General features: G+C 36.2%; 1 protein-coding gene across 12 annotated transcripts in view; it reads right to left on the bottom strand.

Moving 5' to 3' along the window:
- LINGO2 (leucine rich repeat and Ig domain containing 2) overlaps positions 1–21585 on the bottom strand; it is a 1171177-nt gene that overhangs the window by 334341 nt on the left and 815251 nt on the right. For 2 of the 12 annotated variants that reach the window (XR_009251651.1, XR_009251650.1), the window contains exons 3-4: positions 19623–19682; positions 18263–18345 (exon numbers count right to left, since the gene is read on the bottom strand). The exons of the other annotated variants lie outside the window; for them this stretch is intronic. The gene's annotated coding sequence lies outside the window, so the exon portion shown is untranslated. Of the gene's footprint in view, positions 1–18262; positions 18346–19622; positions 19683–21585 lie in introns of those variants that run through there. 12 annotated transcript variants of the gene reach the window in all.

Below are 21585 nucleotides of genomic sequence, written 5' to 3'. Positions count from 1 at the left end.
ACTTAAATCTGACTTTCTTTGACATTCCTACCTATAAAAACTTGTATTTCTATATCACTACCCTTGTTTATTTCTTGTATAACGTTCTCCACAATTAGTAATTATTTGTTGTTTATTTGTTTATTGTCTGGTTTCTGCATTGGACTATACAAGTCTGTATAGATCAGCAACTATAATTTGAATTGTTCACTGTTGTTTTGTTTTGTTTTGTTTCTGTTTTTTCCCCTCAGAATCTAGCACAGTGCCCTGACACACAATATATAATAAATATTTTAAAAATAAGTCATTGAGTAAAACACATCAACAGTATTTTTCTAATCCTAAATTACAGCCTCTGTGATCCACGGACATTAAGAAGGCTCAATATTCTCTGGAGATCACATTCACGAGGGAATCAGTATATTACATAACATATGTGGTAACTGTGGCCTGTTTGCTGTGTGGTCAGTCCTGGGCACATAGGTGTCATCATTGATAGAGGTGTTAGGGGAAAGCTAAGGACATCATTCAAGTTTTCACACCCATTAGTCTGCTGCCTTCATTCCCACCCACTGCTGAATGAGTGTTAAGTAGGCAGGAAGAAAGACATTCAGAACCGCTGGCAATGTAGTTCTTCAAGTGAGGGGAAGGTACCAGCCTGATTCAAAATTCTTCCTCAATCTCATTTTGTGAATTAGGTGGAAAATCTCCCTCTCATTTTTGTTTCCTTCCAGGCTTAGCCCAGCCCCACCTCTCCCTCTGTGGAAGGCCCTGAGTATGGAGGGTCTTCGTCCCAGAGTTTAATAACTACAGGCCATAATTCCTATTACAGTCAACCTGGCAAATTTCCTCCCAGGATTTTATGTTTGTGTTTCAAAAATAGAAATAAGCACTCTTGCTTCTGTTATCTTTGTGACAAGTCTGCCCTGATATTACACAGGTATGGGCTTTGTACTGCAATAAAATAATTCATTAATTTTAGTTTCATGTGATAAAATCTGCTGGCAGCTGTTCTACTAAAGCCAGGATCTACTAAAGCCTGATGGCAACACAGAAGTCACTTGCAAACAGGAAGAGTTAGTTATGTGCCTGCACAACCTGCAGTCTCAGCAGCCTTTCAAACCTTCTGACTCTGTGAACGTAGGCATCTAAAAGCTCTAACCAGGAGAATAACAACAAATGTGAAGCAAGAAGAATCACAATGGAGGAACTTGAGGAAAGACAAAAATCACATAGGGGATCTAGGGGAAATTGTTGGAAAAAAAAAGAAACCTTTGTCATTTATAGGATGTCTAACAGGAAGAAGATAATACTTCTCAGCTGAGCATTATGGGGAACATTTGAAGAAAGCTGTCACTTGCCTTTTCATAGGAAGAGAATGGATGTTAAGAAAGTAATAAAGTATCAAGAGAAGAAAAGGTTGTCAGTGATATTATTTATGCCAATCATTATGGAAAAGTCCACTGTGCTTCCATAAGTAGATCTGAATTACTTGGAAAGCAAGGACAAAACTAAATAAAGAGCAAAGAAAATATCTGAGATACTTTCACAATCAAACACACATCTTCAGAATCCTTACAGAATATATGATTCTTATCACTGAGGAGCTAGGTATTATTTTGAGAACCAAGGAAGGCAGGGAGGCATTTCCAGAGAGATTAGAAAAGGAAAAAAGGCATCTTTGGAAATGCATAAAAAGAAAAAAAGAAAAAAAAAAACAGGCATAGTGATGGCAATCATTTAAAATACTAACCTTAATTTCAGTATTGGGAATGGCATTAAAAGAAATCATTAAGATTTTTAAGGCACTAAGCACAACATGAGGAAATTCATATTATGCCAGATCACTTTAATTTGCTTCATTAAGGAAGTAATGCAATGTACATGAAGAACACCATATGTAATTCATCCAAATGCAAATAAGTAGCAGGATTCTGTCAGTTAACTTTTCAGTAAGCTGAAAATACCATCTCAATATCACATATTGATCAGGTGAATAAGTGATAGGTAGGTAAACCAAAGGTAGGTAGGTAGGTGAGGAGAAATGCCCCACTGAGATTAACAAAACGGAACATCTAATACAAATCTCTTACTTTGTTGACCCTAAGTAGCCTGATTAACACCACTTAGGGAATATTAATAGAATAAAATTAATACCCTTGACTCTCAACTTCGCAGGCTCTCATTCTTGTCCATATAATACCAGGCCTTATCTCTTACAAAATCATTCCTCAAATATTTCTTTGGTGCCTCACTCAGGCTCCAGCCACTTGCTAAGTCACAAAAAGGGCTCCTAAATCTTGAACTCTGTCCTCAACTTCCAAAGAAGCCCAAACTTCCTTATACATTTATTTCTACTCAGGTCATTCCAGCTCTGTCAAGTGGGGAAAGGTCCTCCTGTGACAATTCTCTACCTCCTGTGACAATTCTCCCCCAAGGTACATGGCGAGTTCCTTATTCTCCTGCATCCCAAAGACCCTCTTGAAGGCAGTCTGTTTTGCTTCTTACTGAACCTCCTTCTCTTTACTGGGCTCAGACTTGAGGGCATGGGGCTGAGGTGGTGGCACACGCCACTCTGTCTCTTCAGCCAAGTCATTATTTCTGGCATCGATGCATAAGTTTTGGCTCTTGTCCAGTTAAAAATCCTCATGCTAATTAACTAGTGGTATAACGCATATGTACAGACATGATTGAATCAGAGCTTGGGTCAAGCCTGAACATGCCAGCATATACACAAAGGCTCTACACCATTGGCCTAGGTGTTCTGTCTGGAGTATCTTCCTTTCCCATCCTCTTGTCTTTTCCCTCAATTTCTACTGCCACCACTACAGTCCGCACATTCCTTGTCCAGCTAATTCTAATTTGTCCTTCAAGACTCATAGGGCATGACTTTTTCCGGAATTAGATACCCCTTCTCTGTGGTCCTATAACCCCTTATGTATAAATCCATTAAAGCACTCACCATTATTATTGGCTAGGTATTTAGCTCTTCTGCTAGTTATATTTTTAATTTAAAAAATAGGGTTTATTATTTTTTAGCATGCTATGGTCTAAATTTTTTCCTTCCCCTCAAATTTTTATGTTGAAGCCCTAACTTCCCATTCTCTTTTATTTGGAGATGATATTTTTGGGAGGTACAACTGACCCTTAACAAAACAGGCTTGAAATGTGCAGGTTCACTTATACATGGATTTTTTTTTTTACAAATATAGTATGGTTCTGTAAATATATTTTCTCTTCCTTATGATTTTCCTAATATTTTCTTTTCTGTAGCTTACTTTATTGTAACAATACAGTATATTATACATAAAGCATGCAAAATACATGTTAACCAACTGTTTATGTTATTGGTAAGGCTTCGAGTCAACAGTAGGCTATTAAGTACCTAAGTTTTGGGGGAATCAAAAGTTACATGCACATCGACACCCCTAACCTCAGCATTGTTGAAGGGTCAACTGTAATTATGGCTAGATGAGGTCATGAGAATGGAGCTTGCTTTCTCTCTACACACACACAAAGAAGAGGTCAGGTGAGCACACAGAGAGATGACAGCCACCTATAAGCCAAGAGACGAGACCTCAGAATGAAACTGAAACTCACCTTGTAAGCACCTTGATCTTTTTTTTTAAATATAACTTACTGTTAAATTTGCTAACATACAGTGTGTACAGTATGCTCTTGGTTTTGGGGTAGATTCCCGCGATTCATCGTAAGCACCTTGGTCTTGGACTTCTCAGCCTCCAGAACTGTGAGAGATAAATTTCTTGTTTTTAAGTCACCTAGTCTATGGTATTTTACTATGTCAACCTGGGCTGACTACGACCAGTTTTGTTAGGTTTAGAGAACAACTGAGCAGAAAGTAGAATGCCCAAATGGGTCCTCATCACTCCTCCACAAGTTTTCCTAATTACTAACATCACATATTTATGGGTTACCTTTGTTACCATTGATGAGTCAATATCGATAAATGATTACTAGAAAGTCATTTTTAAAAATCTCCATATCCTCAGGGATGTGCCTGATACATTGCAGGTGCTCACTCATTGTTTAAAAATTTTTTTAAATGTTTATTTTATTTTTGAGAGACACAGAGTGCAAGTGGAGGAGGAGCAGAGAGAGAGGGAGACACAGAATCCAAAGGATCCAGGCTCTGAGCTGTCAGCACGAAGCCTGATGCGGGGCTCAAACTCACAAACTGTGAGATCATGACCTGAGCTGAAGTCAGACGCTTAACCAACTGAGCCACCCAGGCACCCCACTCACTCATTTTTTATTAAAATCATGAAAAACTAGGGGCGCCTGGGTGGCGCAGTCGGTTAAGCGTCCGACTTCAGCCAGGTCACGATCTCGCGGTCCGTGAGTTCGAGCCCCGCGTCAGGCTCTGGGCTGATGGCTCGGAGCCTGGAGCCTGTTTCCGATTCTGTGTCTCCCTCTCTCTCTGCCCCTCCCCCGTTCATGCTCTGTCTCTCTCTGTCCCAAAAAAAAATAAATAAATAAATAAATAAAATAAAATAAAATAAAATCATGAAAAACTAAAAGAACAAATAATTGGATGAATAACACATATCTCTTGAACACATGATTCAGCCGCAAGAAGATGTATCATAATGAATTGCTGATGAGCTTTTCTCTGTCCCTACTGTAGATAGAAGGGGCAGAGAGAGCTTCATCATCTCTCAATGTCCTCTTGTATGCTAGGTGCTTTATAGTACGTTCTAGTCTCACCTTCACTTTCAAAGACATGTGGTGTTCAAAATTTACCCAATCATTACAATACTGAGAGTAAATTTGGGACTAGAGAATGATTTTGGTACTTTATATATGAACTCTCATATTTCATCAATTCTGTCTGCCTCATTTAAAAAATGAGACAGATTTTTCAAGGAGTATCCAGATCTGGTAGGCTCCTATTCTTGCCTGTAATCTATTTTTAGGTTACTCATCCTCTTACTACCCACCCTCCCCCAGCACAAACTTAAGACTTAACTGAATACTGTTATTGTGTCAGCATTGCCCCCCCACTGCTCCCCAAATTGGTCATGGACCCAAGGGTTTTTTCTTTGTCAGAGATAGCAAACCCAGGCTGCTTTCTAAACACAAGAGTAAGAGTAATGGTGAGCATTACAGACCGCTACAGTTATTTCTGGGAAGTTCTGGAAGAACCTTCGTTAACACATCTTTAAACATTCAAGATTCTACAGTAACATTTTACTTTCAGCTCTAGAATATGATAAAAGCACCAAGCCCCAAACACAGTAAGCAACTCAGATAAATACTGTTGATTGACTGGGTCACTCTAAAATATAATCTGAGTAGTACTATAGTGCTACTCTTTCTTAGAAGGATTTCACTTTTGTTTTTGTTTTGAAGGATACAAGATATAAAATAATCCCAACATTTAGTGATTATATCAATAATGTGGGTTTTACCACTGATAAAATATTTATTACAATTTAAGGAACTACCAAATGTGATGGCTTTTTAGAATTGTACCTAACACAATGAAAGGAATATTGTAATTTTAACAGTCATTCATAAAGGTTAATAAAATAAATCTTAAAAATGAGTCTTCCATAATACAACTGACTAAATAACAGAGCTATTGCTTGACACTAAAATAATAAAGAATTCAGAGCCACACTGTCTGGCAAGCTACCTTTTCTTTCCTTAATTCTGGTCAGGTTTTCCCTGTCAGTATTTATAGTTTTAGGAAAGATTGAAAATGCTGAGAAACAAAATGGAAGATGTTATGTTAAGTAAGATTAAACAGATTTTATTATTGTAGGCCTTTTCAGAGCTTGTAATATGCTAATGTAACTCAATTATCTGAGAGGAAACTTAATATGCATTCCAATCATATTTTGAGCACAACACTGTTTTTGAAGTATACAAGTTAACACCTTGAGGAACAGAGTCCAATAGAACACAAATTTGGGAAAAGGACGGAATTAAGCGTAATAAAACAGAGCTTTTTCTTTACAATGTACTGAATCAGTTGTAGGACTATGGTGCTAGGAAGTCCTCAAATTTTGTGTACTTGGTCTCACCCTAGTCTGGCCCTGCCTGATATGTTTCTCGACCTTAGAGCGACTGGTCCTTGATCATGCCCTGGCTGAGTCTTAGGCCCTAGGGTCATAGGTCATGCCCTGGGTCATGCCCTGGGTTGCATGAATTGTTCAATCCAGTACTCATCCCCTTCCTCTCCTTCAAGAAAAACATTCCTTACCTTTGAATGGGGTTTTACAATTTTCAAAGTGCTTTCAAATACAAACAATCTCCTTCAAAAAAGTAGTAAATCACACAAAAAATTCCTGCACGGGAATGTTTATGGAAGACTTACTCATAATTGCCAAAACTTGGAAGTAATCAAGGTGTCCTTCAGTAAGTAAATTGATATATGAACTGTGGTACATCAAGACTAAGGAATCTTATTCAGTACTAAAAAGAAATGAGCTATCAAGCCATGAAAAGACATAGAATAACCTTACGTGCATATTACTAAGTGAAAAACACCAATCTGAAAAGGCTACATAATGTACAATTCACACTATAGGGCATTCTGGAAAGGACAAAATTATGGTGACAGTAAAAAGATCCGTGATAGCCAGGGTTGGGGGAGAGAGAGGTGGGATGAATAGGCAGAGCACAGAGGATTTTGGGGGCAGTGATTATGATTATGATACCATAATGATGGATACTTGTCATTATACATCTGTCCAACCCAATAGAATGTACCATATGAGGAGTGAATCCTAAGGTAAATTATGGACTTTGGGTGATTATGATGTGTCAGTGTAGATTCATCAGCTATAATAAATGTACCATTTGGTGGGTATGTTGATAAAGAAGGAGGCTATGGATGTGGGGGGGTGGGAGGGTGGGTGGAGAGTATATGGGAAGTGTCTGTACCTCTCCTTCAATTCTGTTATGAACTTAAAACTATCTTGAAATATAAAGTCTTTAAAAAATGTTAGCCAATATGTTTGAAAATGTTAATAAAATATAAAGTAAAGTAATGAATTAGATAGAGTGTCTTTGCTTGGTTAATCATGAAACAGAGGATTTAGACTCTAAGGACCTGCCCACAGTTACCTGGCCAGTAGATTGCTACCTAGTCTGGGGTTATAGTTTCTAATTCAAGCCACCACACTGAATTTACTCTTCAAAATATACCTGGCCTGAGACTTACATCTGAGGTTCTCTGGAGATGAAAACAAAACACATCTTCAGTGGTTCAGAAATCTTACAAAGGTACTTCTTACTGTGGTACTATCTAAATTGGCCCAGTTGAGGGGCGCCTGGGTGGCTCAGTCAGTTAAGTGTCTGACTCTGGATTTTGGCTCAGGTCATGATCTCATGTTTTAGTCTGAGATCCAGTCCTGCATAAGGCATCAGTGTGGGGCCTCCTTGGGATTCTCTCTTTCCCTCTCTCTCTCTCTGCTCCTCCCCACTCACCCATGTCCTCTATCTCTCAAAAAAAATTAAAAAAAAAATAAATTGGCCCTATTGAAATGGGATAAGAATTAAGTTACTATAGGGAAGAGGGATGGGAAAAAGTTTAGTAACAACCAACCTCAAGATGGAGATGTGCTCATGTAAAATTGTGACTTGTTTCTTCCATCCAAAGAAAATAAAACAAAAGGAAGTGAATAGATTTTGATTGAAGCAAATCTTGTTTAGTCATAAGGAACTGGATCATGCCTGGAAGAATATTTAAATTCCTAAAGGGGTTTCCAAGGGAAACCTATAAAACTCTGGCCCAGGAAAAGTCCCTATGAAGGCATGCATTGGGCTGGGGGTACCCACTGGCCTGGGGGCAGGGGCAGACTCAGTGACTTTACTTAAATTATTTTCTAGTTCTGTGAGCTGGTGATCAAATGCAGAAGGAGATGGGGATCAGGTAGATGTCCCCAGCCCTGAAATTTAAGGCGAGCTGTTTTAACAGGAAAACAAAAATGTTATGATTCAGAAATATGTATCTTTAATGTGTACAGTTTTACTGATCAGAATCCAGCTGGTTTCTTCAAAAATCAGCCGGTGGAACGTGGAGGCCCATCTAACAGGAAACATTACAATATCAGCGTTCTAACAAGTCATGAGTCATAAAAACAAGTGATTAAGTTAGGGGAGCATCATGTCCATATCTTTGTGTGTTAACAATTGAAGGCAAATTCTTTTATTTTAGAACACAAGTGATTAAACAGGAAGAATCATTGATTCCATAAAAACTAACTACAGCTGCTCTAAACCTTCTTTAAAAGAAAGAGATCTTTCAAGGTATAGGTAAGGGAGGTCAATCAGCAATTCTGCAAGGACACCAGAGACTTTTAAAGGGCCGTTTTGTATAAGGTTAATCTAGGTGGGAGGCCAAGGCACATTCAAATGTAAAATAGTAAGACCTTTAGGAGAGCTGCCTAGCAAAGTCAAGCCACAATGCTAACTTGATGGAGCTGATTAGAGAGGAAACTTTTTTTCCTTCTAATCCAGTGCTAACCCACTCTTCATTTTCAAAGTACATCAAATAAAAAAAATGTACATTACTATTCAGGAAATTAAACTAAATTGAAACCAGACAATTCTCAAGTGTACATATTAAGGCTATGATGTACTCTAAGGGTATTGTTAATGAACTTTCAAAATGCAATCATGTCAGGGCCTTGCCATATCCTTTGGTTTATGCATACATAGTTCTTTAAAACCCACATAAATACTATGAAAGACATTCTAAAATGATATCATCCTTTTTCCAAATCATTTAAAAAGTGTACATGAGTAGACATCTTCTCAATGCATTAAAACTAACATTGTATCCATTTGAAAAAAGGAAAGGAAATGAAAATATTGCTTACAAATGACCTTATTATATAATTTTGTCAGCTCACTGTTTCACAAAAGAAAAGGAACCATCAATTTGGAGCACAGTAACATTAGCAAAATTATCAAGAATTTATCTAATGTTGATTTATATTTCATATTTGAAGATGTGAAGATATGATTATAGGATTCCCCTTGCGCTGCAGGATTTGCTTCTTTGCAAAAGCAGGAACTGCTTCTGCCTGGAAGGTTTGCTTGAACACAAAGTTGCTGTTCTGCCAGGTGGATATTATGGATGCATATATATTAAGTACTGCAGGAAATTCAATGGAATATAGGAAAGAGAATCACCTGAGAGCTTCCAATCTTTTTAGGAAAATAAGCAAAAAAAAAGATAGTATGAGTGAACAACCTCTATTTTCATAACCTATGTTTCTATTTCTTTTGATGGCGAATTAGCAAGCTAAACTATAAAATAAGTACTATTCAACCAATTGTAACATACATCCTTTCAATTGGAGAGTAATTAACAAATTTAATTGGAAAATATCCACAAAATACAGTTCAATGAAATGATACATGTTTATTTTCTGGAATTATATACTTGAACTCTGTGCCTGCTTTCTCATCTACAAGTGGGATAATAATGGTATCTACCACACAGAGTTTACGTTAGGATAAATGAGTTACACACAATGCCTGGTGTAGACACACACACACACACACACACACACACACACACACATATATGGTACATTTTAAATAAGTGTTATCCTTACAGAATAGGTTTCTGGTGGGGTTGAGAAGTAGAGTACTTGGATGGGAATTATCTGTGAAATATCTGTGCCTTGCTGTGTAGAAGCATGAAGACGTGGTGAACCACAAAAGGTATGGATTAAAGTGCCCCAAGGAGCTAAGCTTCGTCCTCTCATGTCCAAGGTAAACACTGGAGCACTATGGCCATGAACCTGAAAGAATCCTGAGGTTAGGACAGTGGGCACCATGACAGTATCTAGAGAGCTATGAAGAGGCCTCCTAAGGCCTTGGCACTATTTAAAACACCAGAATTCAGGCACAAAGACAGGGCAAGGGTGATGTGAGGTTGGTTGGAAAAGCCTAGGAATGACTGAGTCGAAATTCCCTGCCAAGCCAGTGAGATAAAGACCAGGAATGGAAGTTAGTACAGAGATAATAAAGATATGTGATGTTTCTTGCCTATCCATGCTGGTGGAATTAGCTTCATTTCTGCTAAAATCATTCAGTTATTATTTTTATCATCTTCCTCATCCTCTAGCGACCCACCATCTCTGATCTACCCTCTCTAGGACTTCTGAGGCTAGCAGATAATGTTGGGTCTAGGAGGGGGTGCTGGTGTCACATTCCGAATACCCACCAAATCATGGATAGAAACCACAAAAGTCTTAGCATTTAAGGCATTGTTAAATTCCATGCATATACTACGTGCAGAAGAGTGCTTTTTTCTTATCTACGAGAAGAATGAACACAGAGAGAAGTGCTCAAATATGTAGCCCTAAGGCATTTACTTCAACCAAGACATTTTGCAATCATCTGTGATGTGTCAAAAATATACATGAATTTCACATTCTATTACACAAAATATTCATGCTTGTATAATGTGAAAATCGTTTCTTCTGCACACCTTCCACTCCCAATTTTCAAGGAAAACTGATGTTCCAGGAGAATGTACTTATCCTGTGGATTTGTGAAATGCTGGGCACCTGGCTGTGGGGCTTCCTTAACTGTAATCTTTGCCCAGTTTGAGAAACATGTTCTCTTTTTCTCATAAAAAAATTCATTAAATGACTTTTTTAGATTTTAGAAACCATACACACTAATAGTTAACAAGCTGAAAAATATAAAAAATACCAAACAAAAAAAACAAAACAAAAAATTTTAAATGAAACGTGTTGACCCACAGAAAAGACACAGTTGACTTTTTCCCTTCATTCATTTTGTAAAACGTCTGTGTAATTCTATGAGATTTTTTCCACATGTACAGATTCCTATAACGACCACTGCCATCAATACAAAGGAAACTACGTGTTGCCTTGTACAGTCCTGCCTTCCTCCCTTTCCCCATTATTCTGACAATCCCACACATCACCTCTATCTCTGTAATCGTGCCACTTTAGAGATCATGCAATATGCAATTTTTTGATACTGGCTTCCCCATCCCCAGTATAATGCCCTTAAGATCCATCCTAAATTGTTACATGTATCAAAAGTTTGTTCCCTTTTATTGCTGAATAGTATTGGCATGGATGTACCACAGTTTACCTATTCATCCATTGAAGGATATTTGAGTTGTTTCCAGATTTTGGCTATCTTCAGTAAAACTGCTATGGACATTCTTATATAAGTTTTCATGTTTTCTTCTTCATAAATAAGTTCCCAGGAGCATAATTGTTGGCTGTGGCAATTATACATTTATTTACTTTTTTTTTTTTTTTAAGAAACTGCTAAACTGATTTCCAGAGTGGCTTTACCATTTGCCAGCAATATATATGAGAGATTTATATTTTCATCCTGAAATCATTGTTGCACTATATGCTAACTAATTTGGATGTAAATTTAAAAAACAAAAAAAAATAAAACAAGTTAAAAAATAACAACAAAAAAGAGAGATTTATATTTTCACATTCTTGACAATATTTGGTAATGTCTTCAACTTTTGTTATTCCTGTATATGTGTAATGGTATCATACTGTGGTTTTAGTTGGTATTTCTCTAATAGCTAATCATGTTGAATATCTTTTCAGGAGTTTATTCACCATTCGCATATATTTTTTAGTGAAATGTCTGAGTCTTTTAACCATTTTTTAATTGGAGTTGTTTTTTTTTTTTTAATTGTTGAATTTAGACAGTGCTTTATATATTAGGGTTATGAGTCCTTTGCTGGATATAGGATTTGGAAATATTTTCTCCCAAGCAGCAATTTGTCTTTTATTCCCTTAACAAAGTCATTTGCAGAGCAAAAGTTTTAGTTTGAAGTTTATTTTGGAGGCTACTGGTCCCCAATTATTCTAGCACCATTTCTTAAAGAGACTCTTTTTTCGTTGCACTGATTTTCCACTTTTGTTAAACATTAGTTGGGTATATTTATGTGCATATGTTTCTGGGTTCAGAAGCATGCTTGTCATAAAACTATTTGATCATTACCAGTGCAAATTTTGCCTAAAAAAAACTCGTGTTGTATAGCAATAAATTTAACATATTTTACTTATTACTAGTATACTTTTTTTAAAAAAATATATACACTTACAAATATCAAAAAAAAAAAAATTTGGGCTGGCCACACAAATCACAGAATGAATTCTATCAGTAATTCTTTAAATAGCCAACTGTTCTGCTATAATAAAATGTGATTCAATTTAGTTAAAAATTTGCACATTGCCTTTAAATGTTTTAACAGTTTAAAATACTATGTAAATTAATATAACATAATTTCATATTGTAAACAATAGGTAGGATATTAAAAGCATAAATATTATATACAGAATACATAGCCCTGTAAACAGATAATATTCCTGAAAGCACAATCTCATCCTTTATAGAGTAACAGTAGAATCATGAAAAAAAATGCTATTTCTGTCTTTTGTGCTTTTCTGTATTTTACAAATTTTCTACACAGCTCATGTATCACTTTTGTAAAATGGAAATAAATCAATACTCAAAAATAAAGACTAGAATTTAGCTGGAAAAATTGCCCTCTAAATTAAAATAAAAATTTGAGGCTAAAAATAAAATACAATAAGACAAATCACTTTGTAACTCTACTGAATTATTAAACTAGGGGCCTGACTCATCCTTTTCTCTCTCTCTCCCTCAAAGTTTTATTGAACACCAATGGTAATCAAAACATTTTCCTATGGTCTGTGTGACAAATGATGCAGAGTTCTGATAGTTCTTTGGAGAAGTTGCAAACTAAAGGGCCCCTTCACCCTAAATTCAGAATGACTTTTTTTTCTTTCTTTCTTTTTTTTTTTTTTTTAGGGAAGGAAGACAATTAAAACTACAAGAAAAACTCTGAAACTGACTATAGTTTTGCATGTAGCTATTAGTGGCTCAATGTGGTTACTAAAGTTTCATTTTCATAATACTGAAGCTCACCATAGGATTAGCTATCCAACCTCTATTCATGGTAATTCTTAAATGTTTGAATGTCTGTGTTAGCTGGTAACTATAATATCTACCTTCCATGAAACAGTAAAAAACACAGGAAGTGGATTAATACTGATGCAGAAGAAGTTTTTTAATGACTAATCTAGTAGTGCAGAAATGCTTTTCCATGTACTGAATTTCAATTATATACCATCAATTTCCAGACCTTTTTGATAGCCCTCCACCAAACACACAAACAAACAAAACTATAAAAGCATTAAAACAATGGCAGATGGGAGTAAACAAGTGTCTCCCAAATCTTGGAAAATGACCTAAAGCACATTCTGTAAGCAGAAAACTCCTTTCAAGTCTTTTGTTTTTTCTTAAAATGTAATGTGACTTTGTTTATTCACCAGACATAACAAAATGTCCTTTATGACCTTTCCTAACTTTTTCACCCCTTTCAGAAAAGATAAGATATAAGGTACTAATAAATTTTACCAATAAAATAATGATTTGTCTTCCAGTACCATTATTACAACTAATAATAATAATCAGTTAACTTTTACTGCCTTTGACTTATACTGTGCGGTTTTAAATTTGTTATCCACTTAATCTTTAAAAAAGTTTTTATAATAGGTGGTATTTAGAAATTTGAAATTGATATTCAATTTCTACATCTGAAAAATAGGATAATGATAGAATTTATCACCTAGATCGTTATAAGTGCAGAGTGTGCTTAGGATTCTCTCTCTCTCTCTCTCTCTCTCTCTCTCTCTCTCTCTCTCTGACCCTCCTCTCTCAAAATAAATAAATAAACTTAAAAAAAAAGTGTTAACTTGAATGGCTGGCAAAATAGTAAGTTCTCATTAAATGTTCAGGACTGCATAAGTTCAATAGTGCTGTGGCTGCAAACATTTTTAAGTGTAAGAACACATTTTAATGTCAACACATTTCTGAACCTAAATTTAATTACATCTGTTAACTAGTGATATTAGCATTTACCAACTGAAGAAATATTTAAAGACTCAATTCAACAAAGCCTTAAAATAAATTTCTATTTTATTTACTATAATAAAATCTGCAAGTACCTGGAAAATGTAGTGAACAATATGTATTGTTTCCAGGCAATGGTTAGAACATTGTGAGAATGTTCTCATGTGAGAATCTAGTGCAAGAACCCATCTCCCTATTTGTCAGAAGCAGGGAGCTCCGTTCACTGCAATGAAAGGTATTGCATAACTCTGTTGACTGGGGCCACTGCACCGGAGCTCTGCCCTCTCTGCCTGTAGCCTGTTCAGCCACAGGTACCTACAGGCCCTACCTAGCCTTGGATGGCCTCCCAAAGCCTTGTCCCTTACTCTTGGTCAGCCTCCCTCCTAGATGTAGTCTGCTTCATAGAAGACCTGGCCTTACCTCTGCAGCTCAGTAAAACAGGGAAATGGTATGGACACACTGTTGATTCACCATCAGGCAAAACAAACTGCTAGTGAAGAGCACGGATTGTGTTATCAGCTACACCTAAGGTTGAATTCTGACCCTTGCTCTGTGACAAGAAGGAAGTAATGTAATTAACGTCAGTCTCAGTTTCCTTATAGATGTAAGGTGATAATTTCTAACTCATAATGTTAATGTAAGGATTAAATGAGATAAGTTATGGAAAGCTCTCGAGCACAATGTGAGGCATATAATAAGTCCTCAGCTGGGGCGCCTGGGGGCTCAGTCGGTTGAGCATCCGACTTCAGCTCAGGTCAGGATCTTGCAGTTTGTGAGTTCAAGCCCCGCGTCGGGCTCTGTGCTAACAGCTCGGAGCCTGGAGCCTGTTTTAGATTCTGTGTCTCCCTCTCTCTGCCCCTTCCCCGCTCATGCTGTCTCTGTCTCTCAAAAATGAATAAACGTTATTGCTGGGTCATAGGGTAGATCTATTTTTAATTTTTTGAGGAACCTCCACACTGTTTTCCAGAGTGGCTGCACCAGTTTGCATTCCCACCAACAGTGCAAGAGGGTTCCCATTTCTCCACATCCTCTCCAGCATCTATAGTCTCCTGATTTGTTCATTTTAGCCACTCTGACTGGTGTGAGATGGTATCTGAGTGTGGTTTTGATTTGTATTTCCCTGATGAGGAGCGACGTTGAGCATCTTTTCATGTGCCTGTTGGCCGTCTGGATGTCTTTTTTAGAGAAGTGTCTATTCATGTTTTCTGCCCATTTCTTCACTGGATTATTTGCTTTTCAGGTGTGGAGTTTGGTGAGTTCTTTATAGATTTTGGATACCAACCCTCAGTTTGTTCTCAGTTTTTAAGAGTCTCTTAGGGTTTGCCTCCCTCCCTTTCTAACTTTTTTTTTCCCCTTCCCCTCCCCCATGGTCTTCTGTTACATTTCTCAGGATTCACATAAGACTGAAAACGTATGGTATCTGTCTTTCTCTTTATGACTTATTTCACTTAGCATAATACTCTCCAGTTCCATCCATGTTGCTACAAAAGGCCATATTTCATTCTTTCTCATTGCCATGTAGTATTCCATTGTGTATATAAACCACAATTTCTTTATCCATTCATCAGTTGATAGACATTTAGGCTCTTTCCATAATTTGGCTGTTGTTGAAAGTGCTGCTATAAACATTGGGGGTACAAGTGCCCCTATGCATCAGCATCCCTGTATCCCTCAGGTAAATTCCTAGCAGTGGAGGGGAGAGTGGGTGATGGGTATTGAGGAGGGCACCTGTTGGGATGAGCACTGGGTGTTGTATGGAAACCAATTTGACAATAAATTTCATATTAAAAAATAATAAATAAATAAAAATGAATAAACATTAAAAACATAAGTCCTCAGTAGTAGCTAATGTTATCTTACTAAAACAGGAAATAGCTCAGCAGGACATAACTCTTTATGAAATGCACAATACTTGAAAAATGCATCATACACTCTCTGAATGAAGTATAAAGCATTTATAAATATACTAAAATTGATCTGAAGTCATAACAGTATTATTCTAACATATATCACACCAAAAGAAATAGAACAATGCTTATTTTGGAATTCTATGAGAGGAAAGAAGGTATCTATAAGCAAGAGACATCTTTTTTTTCTTTTGCCATATTCTTGACAAACTTTCTGAACAAAAGTGACCTAGTAAAGAGCTTCCCTCTATTGGCTTACTTAAACTCAAGTAGTGGATGTAACTGGGAAGAGTTTGGCTAATTTCTAAACGGTGCAAAACAATTTAAAGAAAAAAAATACTCTAAAGAATAAACAACCTGTCTTCAGAGCATGAAGAAGAGGCATGGGTTTCTGATGTTCATTACAGAAAATATGTAAAATAGTGAGAAGGTTTTAATAGAAAAAATTGTTATTAGGTCACTCAGCACAGTAATAAATGAAGTAATCACAAGGATATTTTAGTAACAGAATCATTCCTTCATGCCATTATTTTTTTTAGAAAATCTAGCAATAAGTTCAAGAGCACAATGCAACCTTTTCCCATTCTCTTTAAAGGGCAAATATTATGCATAGCAATAAAACAACCTAATGAGTCCTTAAAGGAAAATACATCATGAAACAAAAAACTAAGGACAGTAAGGACTAATTTCTCATTACATACTGTTATCTAGTTGTGTAATGAACAAAGTTTACATAAGTAGATATAAAAGAAGTTTTCAGCTGAGACAAATCTTCAGTGAAAAGAATATATATACCTGGGCCATTTAAAAATCTGTCTCTATCACATATAAGAAATCTAAAAGTTGTAACTCTGTTTTTTAAAAAATATGCTGACGACAGAGGTAACTAGAAAAAGGTGTTTTGACATTCTAATAACAGACTGTGGATAGAGATTTAGTTCTATCTCATATATTACTTATTTGTTCAGTCTCATTTTACTACTAAATACGTTACTAGTCGTTTCAGTCATGTGTTACTGCTATATTTTGTTACTTAGACTCACTTAAATCAACTCTTTATTGTTGCGATATTATTTTGTGAAACACAACTCTGTAACGGTGACATCTAAAACACAGTGCAGACTGAAAACTAGCCAAGAAAAGACTCATTTCATAGTGATGAGGACTCATTTCTCCATGGAAAGAAGTTAACAAAACAATGGAGAAAAATACAACCAAACCAAAAGATGATGTTTGTAATAAATATATTCAGAAAAGACAGGAATTGTAGAGTAATTGCTGCTTCCTGAAAAGAATAGTCTATCCCTAAAAGGATCATAATTATAAGGTGTATAATGCTTTCTACTTCACATTATCTTTTCCAAAATTCAATCATAATTCATCATCATGTGTATTTTATAGTTTGTGTTGCTTCCCTTAAGTCTCACACTTAGTGGGCAAATATCCCAGGACTGGTTTCCAAACTACAAATCCTTAGCTTTTACCAGTCTACCATAATGTTCACAGAAACAAGTTAACCTTAGTATCCCATTATTGTAAATGGTAGAACTTGCCCATATACCCACAATGGAATAATATGTCTAAGTTTCTTCCAACCTCAGATCCTCACTGTGACGAATCACACATTACCAACCTGTCTTCATCATGGGGGAGAGTAAGTAAACAAGTTGCTGGAAGTACAAGCCTCCTGTATGACATATTTCCAACTCCCCCAAAAGGAAAGAAAATTGTTTTTTTAAAACTGATGGTCAGGAAAGACTCTCCTTCTTCTGAGATACTGTATGTTAACACCCTTCTCTCTGAAAAATGCTGACACTAGAAATGACTAGTCTCCCGTTTCTGGACTTCAAGGAAGTACAAAGCAAAATCTGCAACAAAAATGATGGCTCTCTGTAGTTGTCTGTCTGTGCTCTCCTTCTCTGGTGTTGTTTAACCTTGTCTTTGAATCCATATCTTTGCTTGTCTCTTATTTTTTATGTTTATATTGCCATTGTCAAATAAATATTTCCACTGAAAGGTGTCTCAAATGCTACATGGCCAGTTTAGCGACCTCAGAAACTTCATCCCCACAACCTCCCATGCCCATCCTGACCAGACATGTGCAATTCTGGCCCCAGCAATGCACCACCATTCGGTGCTGCTGGGACCTAAAACCTGCTGGCAGGTCTCTTCCTGGCTGCTTTTTAAGCTTTAGGCCTTTGGTGAATATCCGTCCTCCCCTCCTGCTTGACTTCTCATGTAAAATGTTAAGAGTTCAATTCTGGAATATCAAAGAGGTTTTTCCATCAGAAAATAACCTCAGATAAGCACCATATATGTGGAGAGAAATGTTACTAATTAAAGCACATCCTAGACGAGGTTGTGTGAATAAAAAAAACCTCACAAATGTAGTTTAAAAATAATTAAATATTGTTTGCAAAAGACTCTACAAGGTTAAAACATACCTTTTTTTTTCTCCTTTAGGAAATGGGATGGCCAGAAAAATGACCCTCAGTGAGTGAGCCGTTTCTATTCATTTAAACGAAACCTACAGACAAAACAGCTAGAATTGGTCTCGGTGCTCCTGATGATCAAAGTTCTCCATTTGTTTTAGGTAAGGGGTTTTATTAGGAGATTTTTGATGGCAGCAAAAAGCTTCTGCTGGACGGACAATGATTTCCAAGGGATTGCAAAATGGACTTAAAGATCTGCTCTAATCATAACACAGAATTTCCATATGGTCACTTTACAAACCATATGACAATCATCTTTCATCAGTGTTTCCCACAGAAAACTTAGGACACAGTTAAGCATGATGTCAAACAGACAGGGATTATCTGATTGGAAATCCAGAATATCATTCCGGAAAGTCAGAGTAAGCCATGGAATGAAGGTTTATAATGAGATAATTACCAGTTAAATTTTTATTTTACCTATTGTCTATAAATAAATTGCCAACAGCAAATACTATTGATAGAACACACACATGCATACACACGCACACACACACAATTGCACATCTCTTCCATTTCTTGGTCTGAAGGGCTCTGGCCCTGCTTATTTTGTAATGGAAATAGTACAATAAGTAGGACTGAGAAGAATGTTGAGGTAATATTTTGGAGAGTTCTGGCAAATTAACAAAGCTGAGCACAACTTGGCCTGTATAGGTAACCTATTTATAAGCATGGTGATAAAAGCACTTGGGACTGACATAAGAATTTCAATTCAACTTTCAGATTTAGGGCATCTTAAATACTGTTGAGTTTCTCATTATAATGACTTAATCAACATAATAGAAAAAAGTCCATATTCTTTCTGAAAACTGGTTAAGGATCTTACTTACAGACCTTAATCCTTAAGGTCTTAGCTAAGAAATGGTGCAAGTCAGAAACAAATGGTGGTAGCTTCCCACTGGTTCTGTAAAATACACACAGAGTTTCACAAAGCTGTCCTTATCTGTGGGGGCTGGGAATCAGACATGTTCACAACCCACTCAGTCTACAGTTTGTAAGAATTGGCTGGTAAGCGAACCAGGAAACATTATAAATGAAATGTCTCCGTCGGGCATCAAGGAGGGAGGAGTAAGCATTTCTGGTTCAATTGTTCTTATGGCAACCAAGGATGAAAATTTCAGATTTATCAAAATTTCAAAGGAAAACTTTCCAGAACAAAACTGATTCACCTGTATCCACTAATGTGTTCTCCCTGCCTGTAGCCCTGTCCCTAGCTCTGTAAATTACTATCCCCTTGGCTTGTCAAGGAAAGTTTGCAACATTAAGTGTCTACATTTATTTGTAACAATAACAAAATGACAGAAACAGTGACCTTAATTCTTCACAGATTCCACTTCATAGCTGAAGAATAACCTAGATCTCTTCTAAAAGGCTAAGACAGAAAAATAAACAGAGAAAATGAAAAGTCTCAATAGTTCAAAAGAAAGAGATCATATGAGCACTAAGAAGAAATGTTGCCCAATGAAACAGAGGTATTATAAAGCAGGAGAGAACTTTATAAACACTCTAAATAGTAAAACCTAAAAGTAGAAAAACACAGTCAATAACAAGCTATGACTAACTAGGAGAACTCTAAAAACAGTGATAGCAGTGAAAGCATGTTCCATATATTTACAAAGAGACCACAGTACTAGTTATTGACAGATTTGTAGTTTCCAAAGTATATAATTAGTGAATTAGGATATGAGATCAAGGATCAACAGAAAGCAAAAACTTGGAAGCTAGATTAAGAGATAGAAATTATGAGAAAATACAATCATATACATGGAAACTATATCAAGAGCTCCAATATACATGGAACATAAAATTAAAAGATGGGAACACTATCTCTGAATTGGGGAAAAAGTTAAAAGGTCATGAAGAACCTGGTAAAAATCAATGCAAAAAGACCTTTACCTGCGTATGGTGAAGTTCCAAATTCAAAGAAAGCATCTAGGAAAAAAAAAAACAAAAACCTATAGGCACCCAGAGAGGGGGGAAATATATATATATATATATTATATATATTATATATACATATATTACACATTACATATTATATTATATATATTACATATTACATATTATATATATATATATTACTCTCTCTATATATTTTGTATTTATATGTGTATACAGACCAAGTACAATTTTTGTGTCCTTCTGATGAAATAATAAATAACATCCATCTGAAAAGGTATTCCAATCAGTCAGTGAAAGCAAAGGGTCAAGAGTCAAGAAAGGGAAAATATGTAGAATGATGGGAAAACAATGGTAACTAAAATCTTACAACATGGGGGCACCTGGATGGCTCAGATGGTTGAGCGTTGGATTTCGACTCAGGTTGTGAACTCACTGTTTGTGGGTTTGAGCCCCACCTCGGTCAGGCTCTGTGCTAGCAGCTAGGAGCCTGGACCCTGGTCTGGATCCTCTGTCTCCCTCTCTCCCTGCCCCTCCGCTGCTTGCACTGTGTCTCTCTCTCAAAAATTAATGAACATTAAAAAAATTTTTAAAAATTCTTACAACATGGTACATGGAAAGTAATAAATATCAGTTAAATCCATGAAGCCTATACACTCAAGTGTTAATCTAGGGTTTGATCTGAAAATACATATGAAGACATAATCCCTGAAGTAGCTATTTAATGTAAAAAAAACAAAGCAATACTTTCAGATTATTTCCACAAAACATTGAAGATGAGAATGTACTGACTTGCCAAAATATTTATCTTACCCAAAGAAGAATCCATTCATACAGTTTCATTCTTGAAATTGGTAAAGATATGCAAATATATATTTAAATCTCCCACAGTTAAGGGTATATAGAAGGTTATTAGAATGTGAAATCTCTCCTATCCTCCTGTGGGAGGATACTAGTTGCAGGCCATGGAAGATGAGAACACTTGACCATACAGAAAAGGTTAGGATACAAAAAAAATCCTAAGAAGTCATAACAACAGATAAGATAAAATAAGACAAGAGGAAGGAGATCAAAACATCAATTATCACAATATAGGTGACTGGTTTAAACTATCCTTTTAAAAGACAAATTAGTTTAGTTTATGATCAAAAGAAAATTTTACCTATTTGATATTAACTAGAATCATACCTAAAATAAAATATCTTGAAAAGGATAACAAGAAATTTGTGGAAAAGTATTTATTAGGCAAATGCAAAGTAAAAATATTAATATCAGAAAACAAAACTCACAACTAAGATTTTTATAGTCTACTGTTAAAACCTATAAACCAGAATTCAGATCTAAACATGGACCTTTATGCACATGGCAGGAACATA

This window comes from Neofelis nebulosa, chromosome 12 (assembly GCF_028018385.1).
Source record: "Neofelis nebulosa isolate mNeoNeb1 chromosome 12, mNeoNeb1.pri, whole genome shotgun sequence".
Lineage (NCBI taxonomy): Eukaryota > Metazoa > Chordata > Mammalia > Carnivora > Felidae > Neofelis > Neofelis nebulosa.
The sequence above is the reverse complement of the archived record's forward strand: the minus strand, read 5'-3'. Positions and strand labels throughout refer to the sequence as shown.